This window comes from Strix aluco, chromosome 4 (assembly GCF_031877795.1).
Source record: "Strix aluco isolate bStrAlu1 chromosome 4, bStrAlu1.hap1, whole genome shotgun sequence".
Classification (NCBI taxonomy): domain Eukaryota; kingdom Metazoa; phylum Chordata; class Aves; order Strigiformes; family Strigidae; genus Strix; species Strix aluco.
In genome coordinates, this window is record NC_133934.1 from 90,192,208 (window position 1) to 90,215,737 (window position 23,530).

The following is a 23,530-nucleotide window of genomic DNA, read 5'->3' on the forward strand; positions in this document are numbered from 1 at the left end:
GTAAATGGTACGAGTGCTCACCCCCCATCTGCAATGCAGGAAAAACAACTTCCGAAGCACGAAGCGGCTGATTTAGTTAATATTTTCAGTTTCCATTGCCCAGTGATGTCCCTTGGATCTGGTTCAAATGATGATTTAATCCTTTCACACACAAGCCTGGTCAGAGCAGGTACAAACGAGGCTGTGTTGTGGGTGGGAGAAGCGTCACCAGAAGAAGAGCTAGTGAGAAAAGAGGGAGGAAAGGAGGTTTTAAAATGGGGACAGATGGGATGAGCTGTGAAGACAGCAAACAAGGGAGTCAGAAAGAAGAGATGGGGAATTTTATATATGAAATCCCAGAACAGAGAAGGCATTGCCCCAGCTGGGACCAGGCAGGGGTCTGGGGTGGGGGCTGGCTTTGTGTTTTGGTAAAGGATGAGATGCTCTGGTCCAGCACTGCAGCCTGTTGCTCTTAAATTGTAAAGAGGCTGTATGCAGCTGGCCTGGCTCTGCATCCACTCGGCGACAGCACTGTGACCCTGACCCCAGGAAAGCTTTGGCCTAACACAGTTCTGATTCAGGCACCAGTCTGGCACACTGGTTTCCTAACTAAATCAAATGTTTCCCACACAACCACTCTTTTTTTTCCACGAGCCCAGTACAACAGCACAGTCCCTCCCATCATCCCAGGCAACACCCCTTGCCCCATCCCCTGCGGGGGGGGCAGCCAAGGGGCACTGCATATTTCTGCTGAAGCAACCTCTGTCCTGCGCTGGTAAGCCTGACCACATCTCCCTGAGGATGGGAGAGGGTCGTGACCACACTGTGCCCAGCAAGGGCAGAGCAGAAGCTCACAGTGCCATCTGTGTTGCGTAGGAGTAGTTGATGCACGAGGAAAGATGCCCCCATCTGCTCCACTGCCAGGGCTGACTGATGGGCCCTAGACCGCGGGCTGCGCCGGCAGCTCAGCCTGCAGGTACGGGGATGCTCCAGCCCCATCCCATGCCTGCACGGTGCGGGGAAGGGCGTGCTCAGGGCTGACAGCTCAGCAGGTGCTTGCAGTGCGTGGTTATACCTGGGAGCTAATGCACAGCTACCCTGGGACCTGCCACCTTCCTTCCTGAGCTGTGCTTGGAGGGAAGTCTTGCAGTCTTGACTCAATAAAAACACTCCCTGAAGTCAAACGCAATTAATTGAGTAGAAGTTTGAGTCTGGCTGACCAGAGAAAGGAACAATATTTGCACATGGATATCTTCCTGATTTACATTCTATTTTGCTGGCAGTATTTGTTCTCTGATGCTCAACAGCCACCAACTTTTGCAGATTCTTGTATTTTTTACTAGGGATTTCTGTGATGGACCCTCATACACAGTCCTAATTTTATACTGTTTGTTATTTAACACCCATTATGCTCCCTTAAAGCAGCAAGTTGTTCTATGAACGCTCAGAGTGAAGGAAGCCTGGTCTCCTGTGGATTTGCATCCATGGGTGATTGCAACCTCCGGGTGAAGGTTGCCCCTAGTTAAGGTACTTTACAAGAGCTTTATCCCTTGGTGGAATCTCTGGTGTCCAATACGGAGTCATTGAATTCCCATATGCAGTGAAGGTACCGATGTGGCACTAATGGGGTCTGCCACACACAGGCCGTTTTCCGAAAACTTGTAGGAACTTAATTATCTTTCAGACCTCAATCTTGCCATCCCATTTGGCTGAAATGAAGCAGTGGATTCAAAAGCTATTAGGGCCAACACGTGCAGCTGGTGATCAGAAAGCCTTGTTACCATGGGAAACCGAGCTAAAAATCAATTACTTGGTCCAAGAACAGCAAAGACCGATGGACATGGTTTTTGATTGCATTTGCTCTGTCATATAAAAGGAACTTGGCGTCAGTATGAATCAGACCTCAGTCACTGCACTGAGGTCTAGCGACAAAACAAAGATGATCAAGTCCTCGCTTACTAATTACTCCATGGATCCTCCAGCTCAAGGCATGCCAAGCCAAGTTGTTCCCAAATGCAGTTAGGCTGGGGAAATGGAACATCTTTTGGTCATGTTTGACAATAGGACCGAAATTAGGAAGCAGGTATTTCAGCAGCATGGTTGCTGGCTCCCACCAAGCCCAGCTTTCCAGGCGGGAGCCACTAGCCACAGCTTGGAGAGTATCTAAACAGCTTTTGTTTCCTCCGGTTTCTTTTCACTGGCTTAAAATAGAACTGAAAGAAATGCTTGACCTCAGGAAATAGACGGCACTTGTTGATTTAAGCTTTGTTGAGTTCAATAGGGATTTTATGGGATTGGACTAGTTTCCAGAAGAGTCTTTATAGGAGCTGGCTCTTGCCAGCCTGCGGTGTGAGGAAGCAGGAATTCATGAAGAGGAAAGAGGGTTTGCATGCATAAATGATCTAATTGAGAATATAAGATATTGCACTACATGCTGATAAACACAGTGCCAGTAAAGGTGACAAAAAGGGGGAGCTGAGAGAAGTAGTAGGGCATTGGAGAGAAGCACGCTCTGTATACTGCAACGTGGCAATTAGGGCAGCAAAATCAGAAGGTCGCTCCTTTCTTAGTTAATATATAAGACAATGATCCTGGCTGCTACCCTGTTATTACCCAAGCTGTGTGAGAGACTGCTGCTGCCTCTCTGTTTCTGCTCTGCCAATGAATGTCTGCAACAGCCGCTTTGGCTTGTGCGATGCAGGTGTTAGCTGGAGAAGCAAGCGCTTTGGTCACTCACTGCTGCCTCTCCTTGTTTCTTCTTATTAAATTACCTTAAAAGAAGCTAAAAAACCCAAGGTTCACATGGCTAGACAATGTAAAGCAGTATGCCTCCACTAACATCAGGTAAGGTTCAGACCTAATTAATACATTTCCTGGTATTATTTGTCTACATTATCCCTCCTCTTGCACAAAGACACTCAAAGAGAAACAGGAGCAGGAATACTTTGCAGGCTTGTGGCTGGGCGTATGAGGAGGGACTGAGCTTTAACAGCCTTTTGGTGCCTGTGAACCTTGTACCCGAGCTGCAGGGTGTAAGGGCAAAGGAAGATGCAGACTTGGGGGTTATGCAGAGGACCCAAACTGCATCCCAGAACAAAACAAGCACTTAGCTGTTGCCAGAACCCCCGGTAGTAAAAAAAACCCAAATCTCTGTCAAATCCCAACTTCAAGGCTCAGCATTTACTCAGCAGACAGCTGGGGCAGTTTAAGACCCATCTCCCCAGTATTTCTTTGCTCCTCCTCTGCTGGAACTGGGGATTCCAGCAGCTGGGGCCGGCGGTGCCAGCACTGCTGAAGGTAGAGAAGACAGCAGACGATACACGGAAAAGGATGAAGCACGGGCACATGTTTCTACCAGCACTGCTGTGGGGGTGGAAATCTCCAGCAGAGCAAACAGCCGGTGACTTCTCACACCCCCTCCCCCCCGTCTGATTCACTCTGGCTTGTCTGCCAACACTCCCAATTACGCCAATGCACTTTCATTGAAGCTGTTAACACTGGGCTGTACCTGAGGCAACGACTGGGCTTGCTACATGAAATATTTCCCATATTTTCCACCTATTGATGAAATCTCTCTGGATCACCACTGAAACTGCTCAGGGCTGCTGCCCTGCCAGTGGGCCAACTTTCCTGCAGGCATCATCAGGCAAAGATCCAAATGAGAGAAGCTGAACCTATTTATAGCAGAAAATAACATGGCTGGCTATTTCTCCTTTTTCTCTCTTAATACACTCCAGGAAATACTGCCAGTTTGCTGGGCTCTGTCAAGCTGTAGGTAGGGGATTGCAGTGCTCTAACCGAAGACAACAGTTGGCACACAGGGTCTTTATTTGGGGATTTATGCTCTCACATTTGATCACTGTCATCTCGGTGGAGCAGGCCTTATCCCAGAGGCCTCCTGCACTATGGACCTGAGTCGCCCATTGCTGATACTGGTGTAAATCAGTGAGAAAGGCACCGAGATCATCAGAGCTTGGGTCCCTGGCATGAAAATAACACAACTGAGAGAAGGACGTAGTCTGTAATCTGGAAATGCACCCAGCCTGCCTTTACACCATGCCCTGACCTCTCCCAGGTGAAGATGATTTGCTGGGATGTTGTCGATTTTCCTCCCTGTGCCTGTTCAGCTGCTGAAGCGTTATTTAGCACCACTGAGCCCTGATGCTGATCCCACAGCAGGGCCAATGCGCAGCAGCACGCGGAAGTCTATGGGATGATGCCGTCACAAGGCTGGCAAGAGTTCAACATCGTGCTTTACAGCTTGCCTGTTTCTAGACTAATTTCTACTGGCATCGGAAATCTGTGAATGTAGGAAATCTGCACTTGCCTTCGTTCCAGGAAGGCTCTAAACTTTCATGAGAAAAAATTAATGGATTTATTTTCTCAGTAAACATCTTACAAATGGTCTGGGCAAGTGAGCTTGGCAAATAGAGAAAAAGATGTTCTTAGCTCAACATTAGTGCAAATGAGAGTAAAATCCTAAAGAAGACAAGGCTTTCTGTGGTCTTCCCATGGTCTTCCCATGCGTTAGCAGTGTGACATGTACCTCTCTTTCCCCCACAACTCTCTTTTCCTTCCTCCTGCTATTGCAGGTGGAAGCAAGGCGCTGCCTTGTTTTCACCAGGTATGGTGGAAGGGCACGACATACCTTTCCCTCGGTGCAGATGAACCCACAGACAATGGCAACTGTCCGGTTTCTTCCCACTTGAGCTTTTGCTTCAAGGAGGATGCTGGAAACAGGAGCTGAGCTGGCTGTGCAGGCATTCGTGGTGGGATACCTCCTGAGGTGCACAGAAAAGCCCCAGGGCAGCCTGAAGTGGGCAAGGCTTTACCCTGAGGATGTTGGGGATCAAATTCAGTTTTGGCCCCCCAGGGTTGGCTGCAGAGGGCTGGCCAGAGAGCCAGCATCGACTGTTTCAGTGAAGAGCCAGGAAAGCTCAGAGAGGGCAGCAGTGGGATAATGTGCCTGTTGGGGACATTTTGTCCTCTGCAGCACGATGTTTGTGTCTCTCAGAAATGCTGGCCTCCTCTCCTACAGAAGGAATCGGAGCTGCTCTAGGGACTCAGCTGACAGCAGACTTTGACCTGTTTTTTAAAGTCCTTCACATTTCATTGTTTACATTCCTCAGAAATGTGCCCATAAAGGTGGTTGAACATGGGCCCTTTAGAAAGCTGAAGACATTAATTTAATGACTTGCAGTTCTATAGAGGAAACCCTTCACCATTCACCTGAAGGTCCTGTTTCCCCCACAGGTCTCCTTCCAGCCTTTCCTCCTGCCTGCCCAGGCCATGAAATCCTATTTTGCATCCTGCAAACACAATTTCCATACCTCCCCTCGGCCACATTCTCCTTCATGTCCCTGCCTTGCCTCAGGTAGAGAGCTGCCATTCTGCCTGGCTTGGGGCAGCCCCAGCACCAACAGCAGTCCCTGAGCCCCAGCAGCATTTCCACCCACAAGGATGCTGTGTGTGCCTGGCTGGATCCTTCACCTTGCTGACCAATTCAAGACCTTTGCTGCCATGCCACTGAACTGTCCCGGGGGTCTGAGGCAGCAGGCATGCTCCCCGAGGCAGCCTTGGCACTCTACTCTGCTTAGCGGTCTTGCTGGTGAACAGTGAGGAGTAATCCTGCTTATGTTTCTGAATATATATTTTAACATGATTCAGCTGTTAAGAGGGAGTAGCAGATTGCTGAGCGAAAGAAAATTCTGGTCTCTGGCTCCACACAGTCTGAGAGTTGGGAGATTTTCTTTGGCCAGACTTTTATTTCTGCTCAGTTACACCTATTGACTGCTACAAAACTACAGGTAGCAACTGAAATGAGAATTCAGGCCCCAAACTAGTAATTTTTGCTTTGCACTGACATTCAGCACACAAAACCTGATGAGATTTCTGGATATACAGTTGGTGAGTTCCCCTGTGAAGCCAACAGTGAAACAGGCTTGGGAGAGATGCAGAAATGCCTTCAACAAGCGCCAGCTCTCAGTCTGTGTAGAGTTTGTTGCATGTTTGCTCCCTAGGATGCTTATGCAGTTTTGTGATGTGGTTATGCTGTTTATCAGCAGCATCTATGGAAAGTGCTTTGCGTATTTGATGGTTGCCTTGTCTGTCCCATTTTGTAATTGCTCTGGATGCATTTCAGTGAAATACAAAGCGTGCGAACACTGGCTTTAAGTGGACACCTTAGCATGTCTTTGCTTTGGGTAAGGATGCTGCTTTCATAGCAAGTGTCCTGATGGTCCCTCCCTCACCACGCATTGGGGAGTTTTGACCGAAGCTCCGCTGGGAGATGAGCTGGGGGGGTGCACCTACCCCTCACAGGCTGCCCAAGGGCTGTCGGTTCCCAGGCCCAGAGAGGAGCTCAACTGAAGCACCCATCCCTGTCCCAGGTGGGTAGAGCACAAGCCGGGGGTTGCTAGCACCAACTGTTTTGGTCTGCGAACACGCTCTGGCTGCGCTGTTCACTGATGCAGCCAGTTTCGAGCAAGTTTCCTTGCCTCAGGCGAGGCAGAGAGGGCTGGTGCTCTGCTGCCAGGTGTCTGAGCTGGTCTCTGGGTTATGTGTCTGCCTCAGGGGCTTTATTTTTCCTTTGCATCAGCCTCTGAGATAGGACATGGGTGTCAGCCAAGCAGGCAGGTGCTTAGGGCAGCAAGGTGCTTCGGGTAGCAAAATTGCCTGTCCTGCTGCTTAGTTCTGCCAGGGCAGTGCTGCTGAGGCTGGGGGACGGGGCAGGGGAGAGGAGAGGGTGCCCCCACGCACAGGTGGGACAGCTGATGCCTTGGGCTCTCCCCGCCTGCTGTTGGCCACTCACACACCCTCGGGGAGAGCAAAAATTTTGCAAATGTGCGGGAACCTCTAGATAGCCCACAGTGGTCTGACGATGGTTTCCAACCCATGCAGCAAACTTGGTGTCCCCAGTGCTTCCCCTCTGAGCGGTGCCCCAGCCCCTGGTGCCTGCTCCTTCCCTTTCCCCTTCTCCTCTCTCTTCTCCCTTTTCCTTCCGCCTTGTCACCCCCCGGGGAGGCCTCCGGCTCTGGGAAAGGGCCAAAGCCTTGGCCCCAGCGTGCTGGCAGGTGGCAGCCAGGGCTGCAGGGGCAGAGCTCTGGCCTTTGCAGGAGGGACGAGCTGTGCCCGCTTCATGTCTCCTTGCACCGGTGTAAGGTGGGATGGAGAGGCTGCAGGGCAAGGATGTCCTCCACAATATATTTCAGGAAAGGTTTATCCCCCATCCCCCTGCCGCCATTTATTAAAAGGTCTCAGATTTATGCTGTTGGGATAACAATCTGCCCTTGGGGAGCTGTGCCTGCACTTCCTTCCCTACAGATTTGTTAGGAGGAAGGTTTAACCCCCTGCTCTTGGAGTCACATATCACAGTAGGGAAGGGGCAGCACAAGGCCAGGCACCTGGAGCTGGTGGTTTTTAGCCATTTGGGCAGGGAAGGGTTTGTTAGGCTGCGGTCCCTTCAAAAGGAGAAAAGGAAGGAAAAAGACCAGGCACAGCAAGGCTTAGCACAGCAGAAGACCCAAACCTCTGGTGAATAAAGCAGCTGGGAGAAACGGTAAGTCTGGAATTGCAGCGCTGGGATGGTTGTTTGCTGTTCCCTCAGGGAGCAATGATCTTGAGCCAGATCCCAAAAGTAGCTTGTGCCCGTTAGGAACTAGCCCATAGCAAGAAAGCCAAGTCCAAGTGTCTCACCACAGATGCATTCCCAGGAGGTTTCTGCCTTAATCACAGTGCCAGGAGCGAACTGCAGAGAGATGCGCTGCAGTCAGCGGCTTGTCTCGTTTGGGTGCTGCGGCACGTCTCCTCTCTGTAGAAAGACAGAGGTTGAGGGCTGAAATGCGGTCCTGTTTCGGCCCTGACTTCTTTGGGCTGGGGAGGACAACAATTTGGGAAGTCAGAGGTCTTGACTGTCCCTGGACCCTGTGGAGGAAAGCTGGGATGGGAAGACCCCTGTAGATTCGGCCATCTTGCAGTCTTCTGTAAGAGAAAGCAGGAGCCCACACTGTCATGTGTGTCCAGAGGCAGAGAGGTGTCTTCACCACCGACCACCGACCGGTCAGGAAGACGCAAGAAGGAAGGCGACTAGGGGAAGCAGTCTGGAGACCTCAAGTGAGCTCTTGGTGGACTTTATTACATCTGTGAAACCAAACCAACAATGAAGCTAGGGCCAGGCCTTCTACTTTGCCTGCTGTTTTTCCTTTCAGAATTATTTCAGAAAATCTGGACAGGCCTTCCTCCTAACCTTACCTCTCCAGTCCCAGCGCTGATCCCTGGCCTCAGGCTTTGGAAAGAAGAGCCTTTCTTGCTGTACATTACACTGCTACCTTTGCAGCTCTGGTGACAGGTGTAAAGAGAAGGTTCGGGCTTAAATCATGACGATGATGCACAACAGCAGCGGCTCCAAGTGTAACCAAGACAACTGATCTTTTTTAAAACTTTGCCCAATAAAAACAACATTAGGGAACTCTTAGAAAGCAACCAACATCTATGAACCCTTTCCATGTATTCAGATAAGAAAGTCCTTATTTGGGATGCAAAATTGACACTAGAAAGCAAGTAAATGCCAGCTTCACAATTATCTCAGCAATCTTTATCTGGCTCCCCTGTGCGTAATGCTGATTTCATGAAAAATTCACACATTATTTCCTTCATATGATCCTGACTCATTCAGTGCCCAGGAAGTTGCATCCTTAGTTCTGACATTTTGCAGACTTTGAATGATTGATTAAAGCATTTAAATAACTTCAAACATAAGGGTGGTGGTTGTTGTTAGATGTAATTATTGTTGTTTAAACGTAATTATTTTTACATTATGACTAATTATAAATGGATATTATTAATGGAAGAATGAAATTTGTTTATCAGGGTTTGAATTCTGCAGTCATCTGGAATAAACACACCAGGTAATGAGTTTGGCAATAAAATGCCAGCCTTAGGCATAGACCAGATTTAGCACCACCCTTTTTCTTTGTATCACACTTCCTTCCTCCCACGAGCTCAGCCCACTCAAAACCTGTATAATTTCTTCCTATAAAAGGATGTGCCTGTTTCTGCTCAGTTTTCTAAAGCATATGCCTTTATTTCCTAAATATGTTCCTCAGTGGGAGCTCTCCTAATGGATTTACAGGCCTGTTTTATCACTCTTACTGGGATGGGTGGGAATGGAAGAGCTGAAAAAGTTGGGGTTTGATTTAAAGGGAGGAGGACCTGCAAACAGGAAAGCAGAGAGAAGTGCGATTAGCGAGTGGGAGCCTCTGGGCGAACCAATGGTGTGGCAGAGCAGTGTGGCCCCTGGGCAAACACCCCCCCTGGAAGGACAGGTACTGTTCTTCCCCCGTTTTCCCCTTTTAAAGGTTTTATTCAGAAAGGAAAAGACTGGGAGAGAAGAAGTATTGGTTTTCCGCCCTTATTTAAGTTCCCTGAATCTCTAATGAACTCTAGTTTCCCAATACTCAGCTTTCAAAAAAAACCTGATTAGTCGACAAAGAGAGGATTGTTTGTAGGTGAAAAAAAAGCAGAGGGAATGAGCAGCAAAGAATTTTTCTGCAAAAACTCACCATGTAATTTGGGCATCTCTGCTTCAAATTACATGCACATTTTCAAAATTAAGATTTCCAAATCTGACTTGCACGGGAGCTTCTTCAGCAGAGCAGTCGTGAGATCTGCCTCTCGGATAAAGGATGGTTTTTGCGCTTAAAGACCAAAACAACACTTTTTTTTTTAAAGCCATATCACACTGTTGGCTCATTTCTGTGATATTCACAAACACCATCAGGTTTCCTTCAGAACTGCTCCAGTCAAAATGCCTTTTTCCCCTGAGAAATAAATACCAACGACCTACTTCCCCTGTATGTGTTATCTTTCATTTGTCCAGAGCCCTGGCATGTTTGATTGCCTTTGCATTACATCTGTATTCTTTCCTGGGTTTGCAACATTATTACATTTAATGTCATATGATAAATTTCATTTGCGAGATGTTTCCTCTGCTTAGGCTGTTAACTAGCAGCTGGGAATTGGGCACCGCAACCCTTTACAGCAGCAGGAATTTCAAAGAAGCTTGGCCATCCCTTGGTCTGCTCATGAACTCCAGAAAGACGGGATGTAGACCCACCGGTGCTTACTCCACTCGCTGACACCCAAACGCTTCCAAACTTTGGCTGCAAGACCGCAAAAAGCCCACCAGAGGTTTAGCTTATGCACTGGTTAACGTGTTTGTAACCTTTGCATACGGATTCCTCAAAAATCTTTATCTAATAGGTGAGGGAAGGTATTTTTGAGCTTCTCAGTGATCTGGGAACCAACCACTCAATTCAGGATCAATTCCAAAGGAAGTTCAATTTTGTAAAAGTATGAATTTACCCCTAATTAGACACCTCCCCTTTTGCATCCTTCAAGGGCTCCTAAGCCGTATTGTCACAAATTCTCAGTCAGGTTGCCATGCCTGGGGAACGCTGATTGATTGCCGCCGTGACTCTGCGCCCTTCGAGGCCAGGATCTCCATCACAGAACTTTTAGCTCAGACCTGCCTTATGGTGCTGTTTCCCATCACCTTTTATTTACATGTTTAATCAGTTTCCATTACATGTGATCAGCCTATGCCCAAGGCAACCTGAAATTATTTTTCAAGATGGTGTAGATGCCTTTCTTCATTGTCGTAGTTACTGTACGGCTGGGTTACAATTGCTGGAGAGTCCACCCAGCCTCGCCCCTCTGTATGTGCCCACGCTGCCTATAGCTCAGAGGGGCTTGCTTACGTATTTTTTTTTCCTTCAGCATTTGTTCCATTATTTTACTCTGGACCAAACAGAGACTTTCTGGATGGCGATCTCCAGAATCACCTTTTCTCTTAAGCCGCGCAGGGATGTTGTATCTAAATATATAATTGAATACGTCCCCACGCTGAAGACTCGACAGCCTTCACTGGCCTCTTTCAGTTCATAAATGACCACAGGTGGCTTGTGGCTAACTCGGTAACCGGTACCATGGCCGTTCTGCGGATGCTCAGCAAACACGCCCGCCCCGGGGGGGTCCCGCTGCGGATGGAGGTTTTGCGCAAGCAACCCTGAGAACGTTTCTGAACCGCGTTAACGGCACCGCACCGTGGGCGTTAGCCTGGAGCCCGAACCGCCACCGGGACACCGCTCCCCGGTGCCGGTGAGCCCCTTTTTCCGTGACTTACAACCGCCGCTGGGCAGAAGGAGGGAGGACAGGCGAGGCCGCGGGGGTACCGGCTGCTGCACCGGGGGTACCGGCTGCTGCAGCGGCGCCGCCCGCCCGAAGGAGCCCCGAGAAGGGGCTGCGGGCGGCGGAAGGGGGATGCGCTCCGCCGCTCTCCCCGGAGGGCGCCCGGCACGCCCCGGGAAGCCGGCGCCAGGCCGGGCGGCGGCGGCGGGCGGCGGCCCCCCGCGCCCGGGAGGGGCCCGCAGCGGCGGGAGGAGAGCGCCCACGGGAGGCGCCGGCGGGGACGGCACCGCCCCGCGCGGCCGAGCCTCCCCCGCGTCCCCCGTCCCCCGGCAGCGGGCCGGGCCCGGTGGCCGCTCTGCCCCTCGCCGCCGAGCCCGGGGACAGCGCCCGCCCCACCCGCCAACGGCGATCGCGGCGCCCGTGCGGCCCACGCGCGCGCGGCGTGTTTCCCTCGCGCACGGGCGGGGGAGGGGCAGGAAGGGCGTGGCCCGGCGGCGGGCAGCGGAACTGCGTCGGCGGGCGGCCCCGGCCAATCGGCAGCGCGCCGCTGGCGGGCGTCGCGAGGCAGCGGTACCGCGACCGCCGCCCGCCTCCCGGCCGGCCGCTCCGGTACCCGCCTGGCGGGGGCGGCCCCGCCGCGGGAGGGGCGGGGGGTGTGTGGGGGTGTGGTGTGGGCAGGGAGGCGAGAGGAAGGGGGCCGGAGAAACGGGAGCGGCCCACGTGACAGGCTGCTGCAGCCAATGAAGACGGCAGGAGGTTGCGCGTGGCAGGCGAAGGCCGCAGGAGCCGCGAGCGGGGCGCGTGGGTCGGGGCGTTGCTCGGCGCCCCGCGCCGCGTGGAGCCGCCGGCGGGAGGCAGGTAGGAGCCGGCCGGGCGCCCCGGGGCGCTGCCCGCCGAACCCCTCTCCCCCTTCCCCCCCCCCCCCCCCCCGCCCTTCTCCCCCCTCCCCAACGCCAGTTTTGAAGTTTTATTCGAGGGAGGTGGCGTGAGGTGTGCGCGTCACGTGAACGCGGCGGCCCAATCACACGTGCGCGCTCCCTCCTTCTCGGCCGCGTTTGAGGCGCGCTGGGGGCGGCCGCGGCGGGGAGCGGCGGACGGGCGGGCCGGCCCCTCTCCTCGACCGCCCCCGCGCCGCTTCGACCGGGGTCGCGGACGGGCGGTGGGGGCTGGGCAATGGCTGGCGGTCACCTGACGAGGGGGTGGGGGGGGTTAAAGGGACGGGGCAGCCCCGCGGCCCCGCATCCGGGCTCTCTCCGGCCGGGAAGGGTCGGGTGAGGCCCGGGCCCGAGCAGCTGCCGCCTCCCAGAGCCATCGCGCTCCCGGGGACCGTCCCCCGGCGGGGGCGTGGCCAGCGCCAGCCGTGAGACGGGGCTGGGCTGCCGGCGCCGCGCCTCGCCCCGCCCCGGCGGGAGAGCCTTTCCCGGGGACCTGCGCCCGTGCTGGGGGCCGTGCCCGCCCCTCCGCCCGCTCAGCGCCACGGAGGGGTGGCTGAGGGGGTGGAGTGGGGCGGGGGAATGGCGGCTGTGGGGCCCCTCGACTGGGGGCGGAGCGTAACGGCCCGGCGGAGCGGCCCGAGGGCGGCCGCTGGCCCGCAGCAGCGCGCGTGCGCCTCGGCACGTCGCGTGAGGCGGCCGTTGGTGGCGGGCGGGGGCAGTGCCCGCCCTCACCCCCCCGCACCCCCGCCCCGGGCCCTGCCCGCGCTCCGTTCCCGGCGGCTCGGCCGGCCGCCTGGCGCAGCGCGCCCGCCGTGATTCTGGTATCTTCCAGGTTTCGGCCGGGCGGCGGCAGGCCGAGGACGCGCCTGCGTGGCGCGGGAGGCGGCTTCGTGTGGCGGGAGTGCGCGCAGGGCCGGCCGGGGCTGTCGGGGCCGGTCCCGCCCGGGGGAGCTGAATAAACGAACAACAGCGCTGTCCCGGAAGGGCGGTGCAGTGCCGGTGTTGGGTTCAGTGGCTGTCGGTGGCCTTAGGTACTGCGCTGGTTGAGAAAAGGAGGTTTAAAAATGGGAAAGAGAGCTCGGTCTGTAGTTGGTAGGCATGAGGGTTAGCAGTTATTTCATCAGCCTGGTTAGGTGAGTGGTTTCCAATAATGTGGCTTGAATTTCTTGCCTAGCTGTTAAGATATCAAAGCTCACGCAGTCACACTGCCGGACTCCAGACACAGTGGGATCTGGACTCATGGGTCGTCTTTAATCGCATTCGACGGAGTGGGCTGAAGCCCTGAAGATGTGAAGTTGCAGCAGACTTTGAAAACCGAAGGCTGTGTGTAAAGAAGAGGGCAGGCTGATGAACCGCTCTTGCCACTTTAAGGTGTTTTGCCCGATGGAGCTGCAGGCTCTGCGGCCGCAGCACCTGTTCAGTGCCCTCGGGCACGGTTCCCTGGGAGTCCATAATGAGAACTGGGGTGGGGAATTGATTCTGCCAGGAAAATGTTGCTGTGGGTGAGCGTTTTTGTGCATGTGTGTGTGTTTATGTGGGGAAAAAAACATAGTTCTTGAATCCGGCAGAGATAGGCAGCACTCATTCTCTTATGTATTCCATCTAGCAGCAGCAGAGTATTCACCTCACCTGCTGTTAGCTCAGTGTTGGTGCAGATGCTGTTGTGCCTGCCATGGGAGGGAAAGCTGCAACTGGAGGAAAACCAATGTTAGTCCTGCTTGTGAATAAACTTGTTTGGTCACCTGCCAGAAAAAAAAAAATTGAAATTGTTTCTCTTTGAGCATATGCCACTTCTTCATTTCGGACAAATCGGCTAGATCACTTACAAAGTATGTAGTTGTGTATGTTGGCTTTTTAAAACGTAATTTCCGAAGGAATGGGAAGTCCAAGACATTCTCTTTACAAACACAATGAAATAGATCTCTGCCTAGAGGGATGAGAAAGAGCTCTCATCGAAGAGGCTGTTGGCCCTTTGATTTTTCATAAACAGCAGAGGATCTATGTTGAGCCATGGTATGCACATAGGAAACAGTGCCATTAGCTGTGGCACCAGCAAGGCTTACTTGATTCTTCCATAATTAAGAATGTGGTGTGGTGTGTGTTTTGGGGTTTTTTTGGTGTGTGTGTTGTTTGTTTTTTTAGTACTGGGTGACTTTAGAACAAAGAATCAAATGATGGTGGTGGAGTTGCTCTTCTCTCTCCACAGAAAGGTGGGATGTGCTTTTACTGTTGGATTCTGGCAGGTTTTAGTACTTATGATAAAGCCTTGATATATCTTTTTATGAACTGGATAAGGAGGAATGCACTGAGAATGATAAGGGTGAGAAGAATGATGAAGGCTTGTTGTGAGAAGAAAGCAACCAGAAGAAAGTCTTTTTTTTCTTTTTTTTTTTTTAAATCAAGCCCAGAACAGAAAGGCAGTAAGGGATGTGAACAGCATAAGACAGAAAACAAATGTGGGAGCCAGATAAAACATATCTACAGTAAAAATGTTTGCATTCATTGCTACAGTCACTATCTTCAGGAAAAGTCAATTTGGAGAATGGCAAGATAGCAACCTAATTACTGTTAAACAAATACTTGTGATGATGGCATCGTGCTGTTTTGCTAACTCTTGCAGTACAGTGCTTTCCGCTAATATGGTGCAGTCTGCCTGACCACAGGATAAAGTCAATAAGTCAATAATGAAGATAGATATAAGCCTGTAACCCATCACCAACAGCCTGGTACTTTAATTGGTGTTGTGCTCCTTTTTACCATAACTTAAAAGGGAAATGGAGGTTCCCTGCCAGCTCTCACTTGATGAGCCATTGGTGAATCTGTAACAATGAGTATTGCTGTAAGACAGCAGCCGAATGCGTGTGGTAGTCCTGAGCTTGGGTGAGGGCTTTTTTACTTGCCTGACTTGTTTTGCTGAATTTTCTTACTTTTTGCTCTTTTTTTTTTCTTTTTTCCTATGATGTGGACAAGATCCCCAGCTGAAGATTTGCGCATGTGATAAATTTTCCTCAATGATGGCCATAAAGGGACTGAAATTCATCAAAATGGTGCTATTGCTGCTGATTATGGCTTGTTTCTGCCAGTGTTGCGTGGCAAAAAGCATAAAACATTGCTTTATTCTTTTATTTTTTAATTTTCAGTAGCTGAAATAATAGTATATTGAAAAAATTACAGTAATCATTGAATATATGAGTAGTGGGCTTATCAATGACTTCCTGATAAAATATGTAAAATACATTACAATGTTATTATTTCAACATTTAAAATATATAGATAAAAAAGAGCAGTTATTTATAGTGAACACTGGCTTTTCTCCCTGCCCTCTCACCAGTGGTTCATACTTCATATAAATGGGTTGTGCAGTCTTCAGTGTTTGGGAAGATTTCTGTATTTCCCCAAAGATCAGGTACCTCTCAGGAGATGGAGAATACTGTGCACTGTACATCGCAGGATTAATGCTGTTAAAGCACCAACTTTCTGGGGGACTGAAAGTTTGGACTCTTGTGTCAAAGTGTTAGTATTGGGGAGGTGAAGCGGTATTTCCCTCCTCCTGCCCCTGCAGTGTTTGCTCTGTTCCTCCAACAGAAGCCGCTGCTTTTGCAGGGCTGCAGCTGACAGTTGATGAAGCACTTCCTGAACTACCATCTATTCATCCTGCAATAGTCAGGGCTCTGAGTGTTAAGTGAATTTGTTTTTAGTATAAAGTAATTAAGTGAATTTTGTTTTAGTATAAAGGAATGCTCTGGGCTGAAATCTGTGCACAGCACGAGCTGTGTCATACTTGCTGTGGGGATAGCGCATTCTGTGCGCGGCTGGAGCACGTGTTCTAACATGTTTGCATCATCAAGAAAACCTAAATCTGAAAAAGCAGATTTCTTGCTCCTCTTTTTTTTTCCTCCCCCTGCAACAGTCCATTTCTTGCAATAAATTTTTTTTAATCTCACACTTTTTAGCTAGATTCTGCCACCAGTTAACACCCTTAATCTTCTTGACACTGGATTATGATTCCTTGCTGTACCTAAAAGAAGGACTTAAGATACTTCTCTATCATAAACAAAATGATGTAAGCTTTTTCTAAAGTAGATTTGGGCTGGGATTCTGTTGCCTGAGGGCAGGGGTCTGGAGCTGTCGTAGATACTGCAGGTTCTTGGAGACATCTGTGTAGAGCAAACATTCAGCTCTGGGAGGCTGATACTCTTCTGGAGAAGCACTTGAAGGCCAGTGGGACCAGTTATGGTATAGAAGATGGGACTAGGTTACCTTTCTGTGGGCAGTTTAATCCAACCCAGAGTTTCAGAATTAACAGATTTTCTTGCAGGGTGCTACTGTGTTAATCATTGTCCAAAGTGGCAAAATATTGGCTAAGGAAAGTACAGTTTTGTATTTTAACCCTTCTAATGTGCACATTGCACAACACTTCTGACTATAACATCACTAGATTTTCAGGTCTTTGAAATGTTTTTTTTTTTTTTTTTTTTTTTAACGGCCAGAATTTGGGACTTTGTTATGATTGTCAGGACTGCCTGGCCGTAGTTAGTAATAAACCTGTAGACTAGGCTCTGCTGACTGACTGCTGCTGTGGGTGTATTACATTGGCACAGCTGGTTTTGATAGCTGTTGTTTTCAGCTAGTGAGTCTAGTTTCAGCTAGTGAATTTGAGAGCCGAAAGCCTCCTTTATGCTCCAGTAATGCTCTAGTAGTAGTGCCTTTCAAAGTATACTGTATGACAGAAATATCCTGTCGTGTATCTACTTGTGTAGTAGAGGCCTTTGTATTCAAACTGAAAGGGGATTGCTAACAAAAAATGTAATCGACATCTCTTTTATGTTTCCCACACATTGGCAACTGTTACGTTCCGCTTAACTATGTCTGCAACATGTTGCTTTCCCATATACAGATCTTTAGCAAGGCCGGGGCCTTGTGACCCTCCAGCTCCTGATCTGTTACTGAATCTTTTTTTTTTTTTTTTTTTTTTGAGACGGGTTAGAAATAACAGTAGCTGAAGAACACGTTTTTTTGCTGCAGCTCCAACTAGCAATCTCTGGGCTACTGGGTGGTGAAAGTTACGGGCTCTGTGTTATTTGTAGTGTGTAGGCTTGAACTGGTGCTTCATGGTTGTAGGCATTACTGAAAGAAGGAATGTGATCTGCTGGATACTGAAATACAGTTTGTAAAGACTGTTGTTCATACTTTCAAGACGCTGCAAAGCATGGAATATATTTGAAAGAAGCATTTTGAGGAAGAGGGTACTTCTTGGTAGTGAACTTCAGCATTTCAAAAATGACCATCGCATTACTGGTTAAACTGGTCATGGAGGGCTGGTGCAAACCAGTTCATTTCTACGCTGCCAATTGGTGCAAACAAGACCTTAAAACTGGTGTTTGTACTGATCTAAATGGGATGTAGTTCTTTATTGCAGTACTCCTGTTTCTTGTCAGCTATAAGCTGCTCAGAACCGGGTTGCTTAAGCTGGTGGGAATCTGTGGTACTGCTATGACTTCTACTGGTGAATTTGTTCTCTTGATAAACTAGAGGTTCTGCTCTTGCTGCAGGCAAGGATTTCTACCTGCGTTAGGTAAAATGATAGCAAAATCCTTGGCAATGTCAACAGTCTCTGGTGTTGCTTCTCTTACCCTCACCGGAACATGTGGCTTGTGGGCTGTGAACGTGGCGCTGTCTGCTATTCAGTTCTGTGCAGCTGCTCTTAGTCATACAAAATGGCCCTCTTGCTGAAGGAGAAAGACTTATTTCTGTATTGGCACTGTTCAGGAACATACTGCTTAACACAAAATAGAGTGTCAATGTATCCTGTGACCCTAAAACTTAATGACTGCTGTACCTAATATGTGATTGCTGTAGGTATAGTATGACTATTCCTGATCAATCTTGGACAACGTGGCTTCATTTTTTAATTGGTGTAATTATTTCTGATTGAATTTATTAAGGGAGAAATGCTGTGCTGGATCCGACTTGAGACTTGAGGCTGCCACAGCTCTGTGCCCACAGGTATAACCGGTAGCATGGCTGAAAATGTGTTCCCAATAGGCAGGAGCATGTAGAGCCTGTGTTTACATGTGTCTGGCTGCACCAGTCAGGCAGATGCACGGATACTCACACGGACAGCAGCGACAGCCCTAGCCTGCTCCCCTTCCTGTCTGAGCAGGATGGAGGTCTGCTAGTGAGAGTGTCTGTGTGTATGTATGTTTTTATACACACGTATATGTGTATATATATGTACAAGGTAGATTCCCTCCAGCAGCTGGGCCTAGACACTCTGTCTGCCCAGCAGCTGGTTCCTGGGTCCCAGTCTCCCCAGTTGCTGGTTTCTGGCCATGTAAGCCCCTGAGGCCGAGCCCCGCTCCGGGTGCTGGTACGTGCTGTCTCTCTCTTGGCTGGCTGGCACTACCCCACCTGACCTTGCCCTTCAGAGGGACACAGATGTGCATACACACACACAGGGCTGGTGGCACTGCCCTGCTTCCCCAGGAGCCACGTCCTTTGTTGAGCTGCACACACCCCCACACCCCCCCAGGCTTTACAGCTAAACTAGAATGCTTTCTTGATTCCTTACTTCATATTTGCTATGTGAAACATGAAAGCACATGGCTGTTAGCCTCGACTTTTTGTTGTGCAAAAGAGAAACTTCTGAGAGAACTGTCACGTGAAGCTGTTTTAGAAAATGGCTGGATATGACCCTTAACAAAAAGAATACTATCGCTCTGATTTTTTGATATCTCCTTCCTTCTAATTCCTCTGAACCTTTTTCTTTCTCTCCAAATCTGCTGTTGGCAGCATTTGGGGTGTTTCCCTTCCACCATGCCAACCTTACATACGTGGATGTTGTGGTTTAATCCCAGCTGCAGCTGAGCCCCACCCAGCCGTTTGCTCACTCGCCCTGGGTGGGATAGGGAAGAGTATCGAAAGGGCAAAAGTGAGAAAATTTGTGAGTTGAGATAAAGGCAGTTTAACAGGTAAAGCGAGAGCCGTGCGCACAGGCAAAGGAAACAGGAATTGATTCACCACTTCGCATCGCAGGCAGGTGCTCAGCCATCCCCAGGAAAGCCAGGCTCCATCATGTAACAGTTACTGGGGAAGACAAACGCCATCATGCCGAATGTTGTTGTCCCCCCTCCTTCCTCCTCCTTCCCCCGGCTGTATGTGCCGAGCACGACGTCACACGGTGTCGGATATCCCTGGGGTCAGCCGTTCAGGCTGTGTCCCCTCCCAACCTCTTGTGTCCCTCCAGCCCACTCACTGGTGGGGTGGGGTGGGGTGAGGAGCAGAAATGGCCTTGGCTCATGTGTAAGCACATCCCTGAGATATCAACACTGCTTTCAGCACAAATCCAAAGCACAGCCCCATGACAGGTACTATGAAGAAAAGTAACTCTGTCGCAGCCAAACCCAGCACAATGGGGCTAAAGCTTCCCTTCTGCCTCTGTCCATACCTCCTTTATAAACTGCAAAATCACAATCTTACATTCTTTGATATTTGCAGAATTTTGTATTTCAGTAGTTTCTCTGTACAGTGAATGTGTACGGGTTTTTTTTAGCCTGAGTTCATTCTCCTAGTTAAAAGTGAAAAAACAACTTCATGGTCATCTCCTGCATACCTATTTATGTTACTGTTTTGATGGATGTTTTTCAAGTGTCTTAAAAGTGTATTTTCTTTAGTTACATGCTTCTAAGATGATCTCCCCCAGCATAAACTTCTGTTGCCAAGAAACCTTCAAAGGGGTGCTGGCCTTCATAATGTTGCTCTTGTTTTGCCCCATTTTCTGCATCCTAACAGCAAAGGCACGACTGTGTTAAGCTGAGGAGCAGCCCTAGTGAAGTTACCACCTGCAGTAGGCAGCAGTCAGTACAAAATTCTGATGTACGGTGGCGGTAGGCTTTAGTCTCAGCCTACCAACTCTGATGCCATGGCTTTCTGGCACCACTGTGTAAGTATCTGCCCTTTACTAGGGGATGCAGTGTTGTAAAATAAATATCCTTAACTGAAGAAAGGGGGACAGGGGGCTTCACGGAGGTGTTCACCTGCAGCCATGCTGCGTATTGGTGTGAATTCCCTTCAGATTCAGAATTCTGGTTTAGTGGGCTTATTCTCAGAAGTGCCTGGTTTACAAAGTGTGATTTTCTTGACATGCGAAGGACTGCCAAGTCTAGGCGTGGTGTGCTTGGTGAGGTGCCGAGGGCGGGAAGACTCGGGTACGGTTATGCCAAGACCGTGCTAAGCCAGGTTTTGTTCGTTGCCTGGTTTGCCTAACATCGGAGGGGACGGCAGGCCTGGGGTTTACCTGGGGCACGGTCTGACCGGTCTGTGTTGTCTGCCCGAGTGTCACAGGGCGCTTGGCGGTGTAGAGCCAAATTCTGACTGGAGCTTTGGCAGATGGGTGAGAACTAGCGCCAGAGGAGGGGGACTAACGCTGATCCCCGCCTCCGCGGTACCTCGGCGATTGAGGGTTCTCGCCGGGGAGGCGGGAGGGGCGGGTACCCACGTCCGTGTCTCGAATGGCGGGGAGGGGGGTGTCCCTCGCCCTTGCCGAGGGGAAGGCTGGCGCTCTCCCGGGGCAGCGGGGAGGGAGGAGGCGGCCCCCGCCCGGGGGAGGGCGGCGCGGCTGTGGCCTGCCTTAACGCCCGCGGCGCGCCGAGGCTGCGGAGGGGCCCGGCGAGCGGCGGGGCTGTGCCGGGGCCGGCCCCGCGGCGCTGGTTCGGCTCTGCCCGGCCCGGGCGGCCGCCGGGCGCGTGTCCCGCCGGCGCCGCCCCCCGGCCGTCGTGTGCCAGTGCGGGAGGAGTCCCCGCCGCCGGCGGGCCCCGGGCCAGGCCCGTGAGCTGAGGCGGGGCCGGGCCTCTCCGCCGCGGGGGGGGGAGCGGTGCAGCCGGGCGCCTCGCCGGGCGGGGCGGCGGCGCTGCCGCTCGGGGCCGCCGCGGGCCCTCGAAACCCCCCGCGCCCGTTCGAGAAGCTTCCGCGCGCGCGGCGCTGCGCGGGGGCCGGGCCGGGGCCGGGGCCGGGCCCCTGCGCTCGGCGCGGGCACGTGACGGGCAGGCGGGAGGGAGGGAGGGGAGGCGCGAGCTGGCGGCGCGCCTGCGCGCGCTGCGGCGCGGTGATGTCACCGCGGTGCGCACGCACGTTGTCCCCAGCTGGCGGACACACGGTCCGCGTGAGGAGAAAGGAAGCGGGAGGCCGCTGGCCTCGCCTCGCCGCACGGTAACTGCCGGGGAGCGGGGGCGCGCCGCCGCGGCGGAGGGGCAGGGGGGGGGGTGGCGCCGCCGGCTCCTGGCGCCGCGCGCGAGCTCCGCGCGCCTCCCCCCGCGCCTCCCGCCTGCCTCTCGAACTGCGAAAATTAACACCAGGCGTAGCCACGAGGCGACGGGGCCCGGGCCCGCCGGCCGCTCCCCGGTGGCGACGCGAGGCGCCGCCTCGGGAGCGCCGGCGGCGCCGCGCCGCCCCCCTGGCGCCGGGTAGGGCCGCGCGGGTCCCCGGCGAAGAGCGGTGCGGCTTCCCCACGTGCGCCGGTCCCTCCGCCTCCACCAGCCACCGCAGGCCGTGCTGGGTCCGGCCCCCGCCGCTCCCGGAAAGGCCCGAGCGGCTGCCGGCGGCGGCGGCGGCTGCCTGCCCCCATCCCGAGGCTTCCGGCCGGGGGCCGTCCGGCGCAGCGGGGGGGGGCGGGGGGAGGGGCATTAAAAGCGACAAGTGCGCCGCTCGGCCCGTGGCCGTGACGCCACCTGCCCCGGGCGGGGCGTCCGCCTCTCGCCGCACCGGGCGCAGTTCCCCGGGCCGGGGCGGCCCCGCTCCGCTGCCGCGGCGTTGAACGGCAGCGCCGCGCGTTCAGCGCTCGCTGTCATTGGACCCGGCGCCGGGCTCCCGCCGGCAGCTCGGCTGCGGTTGGCGGGCTGTGCCGCGGCTCGCCGCCGCCTGACGGCTGTCCTCACGCGGCAGCGCCGGGCGTCACCGGCCCCGCGGCGGGAGCGGCCAGCGCCCGGGACCTCACTCCGCTCCTTGCAGCTTGGGAGGTTGGGGGTTTGTTGTCTCGGGTTTGTGTTGTGTTGTTTTTTTTTTTTTTTTTAGAAAACCCAGATTTTTTCACATCTGATTATCTTCCTGCTTTTAGCACATCTCAGTGCAACTCTCGGTATTTTTGGCCACTGCTGTCTAGTTCGATGCTGCTTCTCAAATATAAGATCTGCATATGGGGAGAGGAGTGAAGTATCCGAAGCTGATTAAACCTTCAACTTCCACAAATATACACATTTTCCTTGAAATACTGGATTAGAAACTCCACGCCATAATAAAACAGGCTAGTATGTTTGACAGAGTGTAATAAAACGTGTGAAATGTTTCTTGTAACAGACCGTGTTAGTTCTGAAATAATGTAGCTTTTGGCTACTGTAATTGCACATAATCACGTTGTAACCACACACATCTCAAACTGACTTGATACTGTGAGTGGAGCTTATGGTGGAAATAACTACAGGAGCACCATGTAAGAACTTTTTAAGTGTTGGAAAACAGAAACCGTGACTCAGTAGCTCTTTGTATGCATAGAATTTTTGCTGAATGCATGGTTGTTGAGCTTTTTTGAATTTATTTCTGGCCTGTGTAAGTTCTACCTCAGGTAAATTTAAAGTTACAGGCTCTCTGCATATCTGAAACCAGACTTGAAATCAGTTTGATAGTGTATGTCCTTCATGAGCTAATACAGTCTTGATGTATGTTGCACAGCATTAACGTGAACTCACTTGATGATTGCACGTTGAATATACGTATAAACATGCTGTGTGTATATATAGGGAGGATAAGTTGGTGGAAAATCACATGCCATTTAGGATGTGGTTTCTTTCTCCCCATTCCATCTATCTGATTTTTAATAGAGATTTCTACTTCTATTGTGTTTTTATAGATGAACATGAAAAGGCTTTTTTGGGGGATAGGTTTTTGTGTTGCTGGGACTTCAGATGTGCTCTGTTGAAAAAGCAGGGCAGCATTCTTAAAATAGAAAATACGAAGCTGATTTTGAACAGCTAATTCATTTTGTGTTCTAGACTCTTATTAAGTAGTCCTGGGTGGCTGGGTGGGTGGTTGTGGGTGTCTTTGTGGGTGTTTAGTCCTCAAAACTGAAAACCAGATTTTGTACCTTAAACAGATCTCAAAACCCGTGGAGAACAGTTCTGTGTTTTTCCTCTGGTTTAACTTTTACACGGAGCTTTAAAGTGCAAAGTTTAAAGGGTGGAAGTAGGTGTCTCGTATTTCCTAGGTGTCAAGAGCATTTATCATGGAGTATAAGTTGGCTGCCTCCTGAGCTTTGAGGTCATTTCCCACATGCATGTGGCAGCTGGTTTGCACAGAGGAGTGTTTCCTCTTACAGTAACCCAATCCTAAGAAAATAAATACTTCTTATTGAATACCTAGTTCACTTGAAATTTGTGAAT

At 51.5% G+C, this 23,530-nt stretch overlaps 1 protein-coding gene across 17 annotated transcripts in view; it reads left to right on the plus strand.

The window, feature by feature from the left end:
* Positions 1 to 11,845: 11,845 nt before the first annotated feature.
* MGA (MAX dimerization protein MGA) overlaps positions 11,846 to 23,530 on the plus strand; it is a 63,729-nt gene continuing 52,044 nt past the window's right edge. For 11 of the 17 annotated variants that reach the window (XR_012623253.1, XR_012623252.1, XR_012623254.1 and 8 more), the window contains exons 1-2: positions 21,188 to 21,308; positions 22,213 to 22,398. The gene's annotated coding sequence lies outside the window, so the exon portion shown is untranslated. Of the gene's footprint in view, positions 12,025 to 21,187; positions 21,309 to 22,169; positions 22,403 to 23,530 lie in introns of those variants that run through there. The other 6 variants (XM_074824157.1, XM_074824156.1, XM_074824160.1 and 3 more) reach the window with 6 other exon arrangements.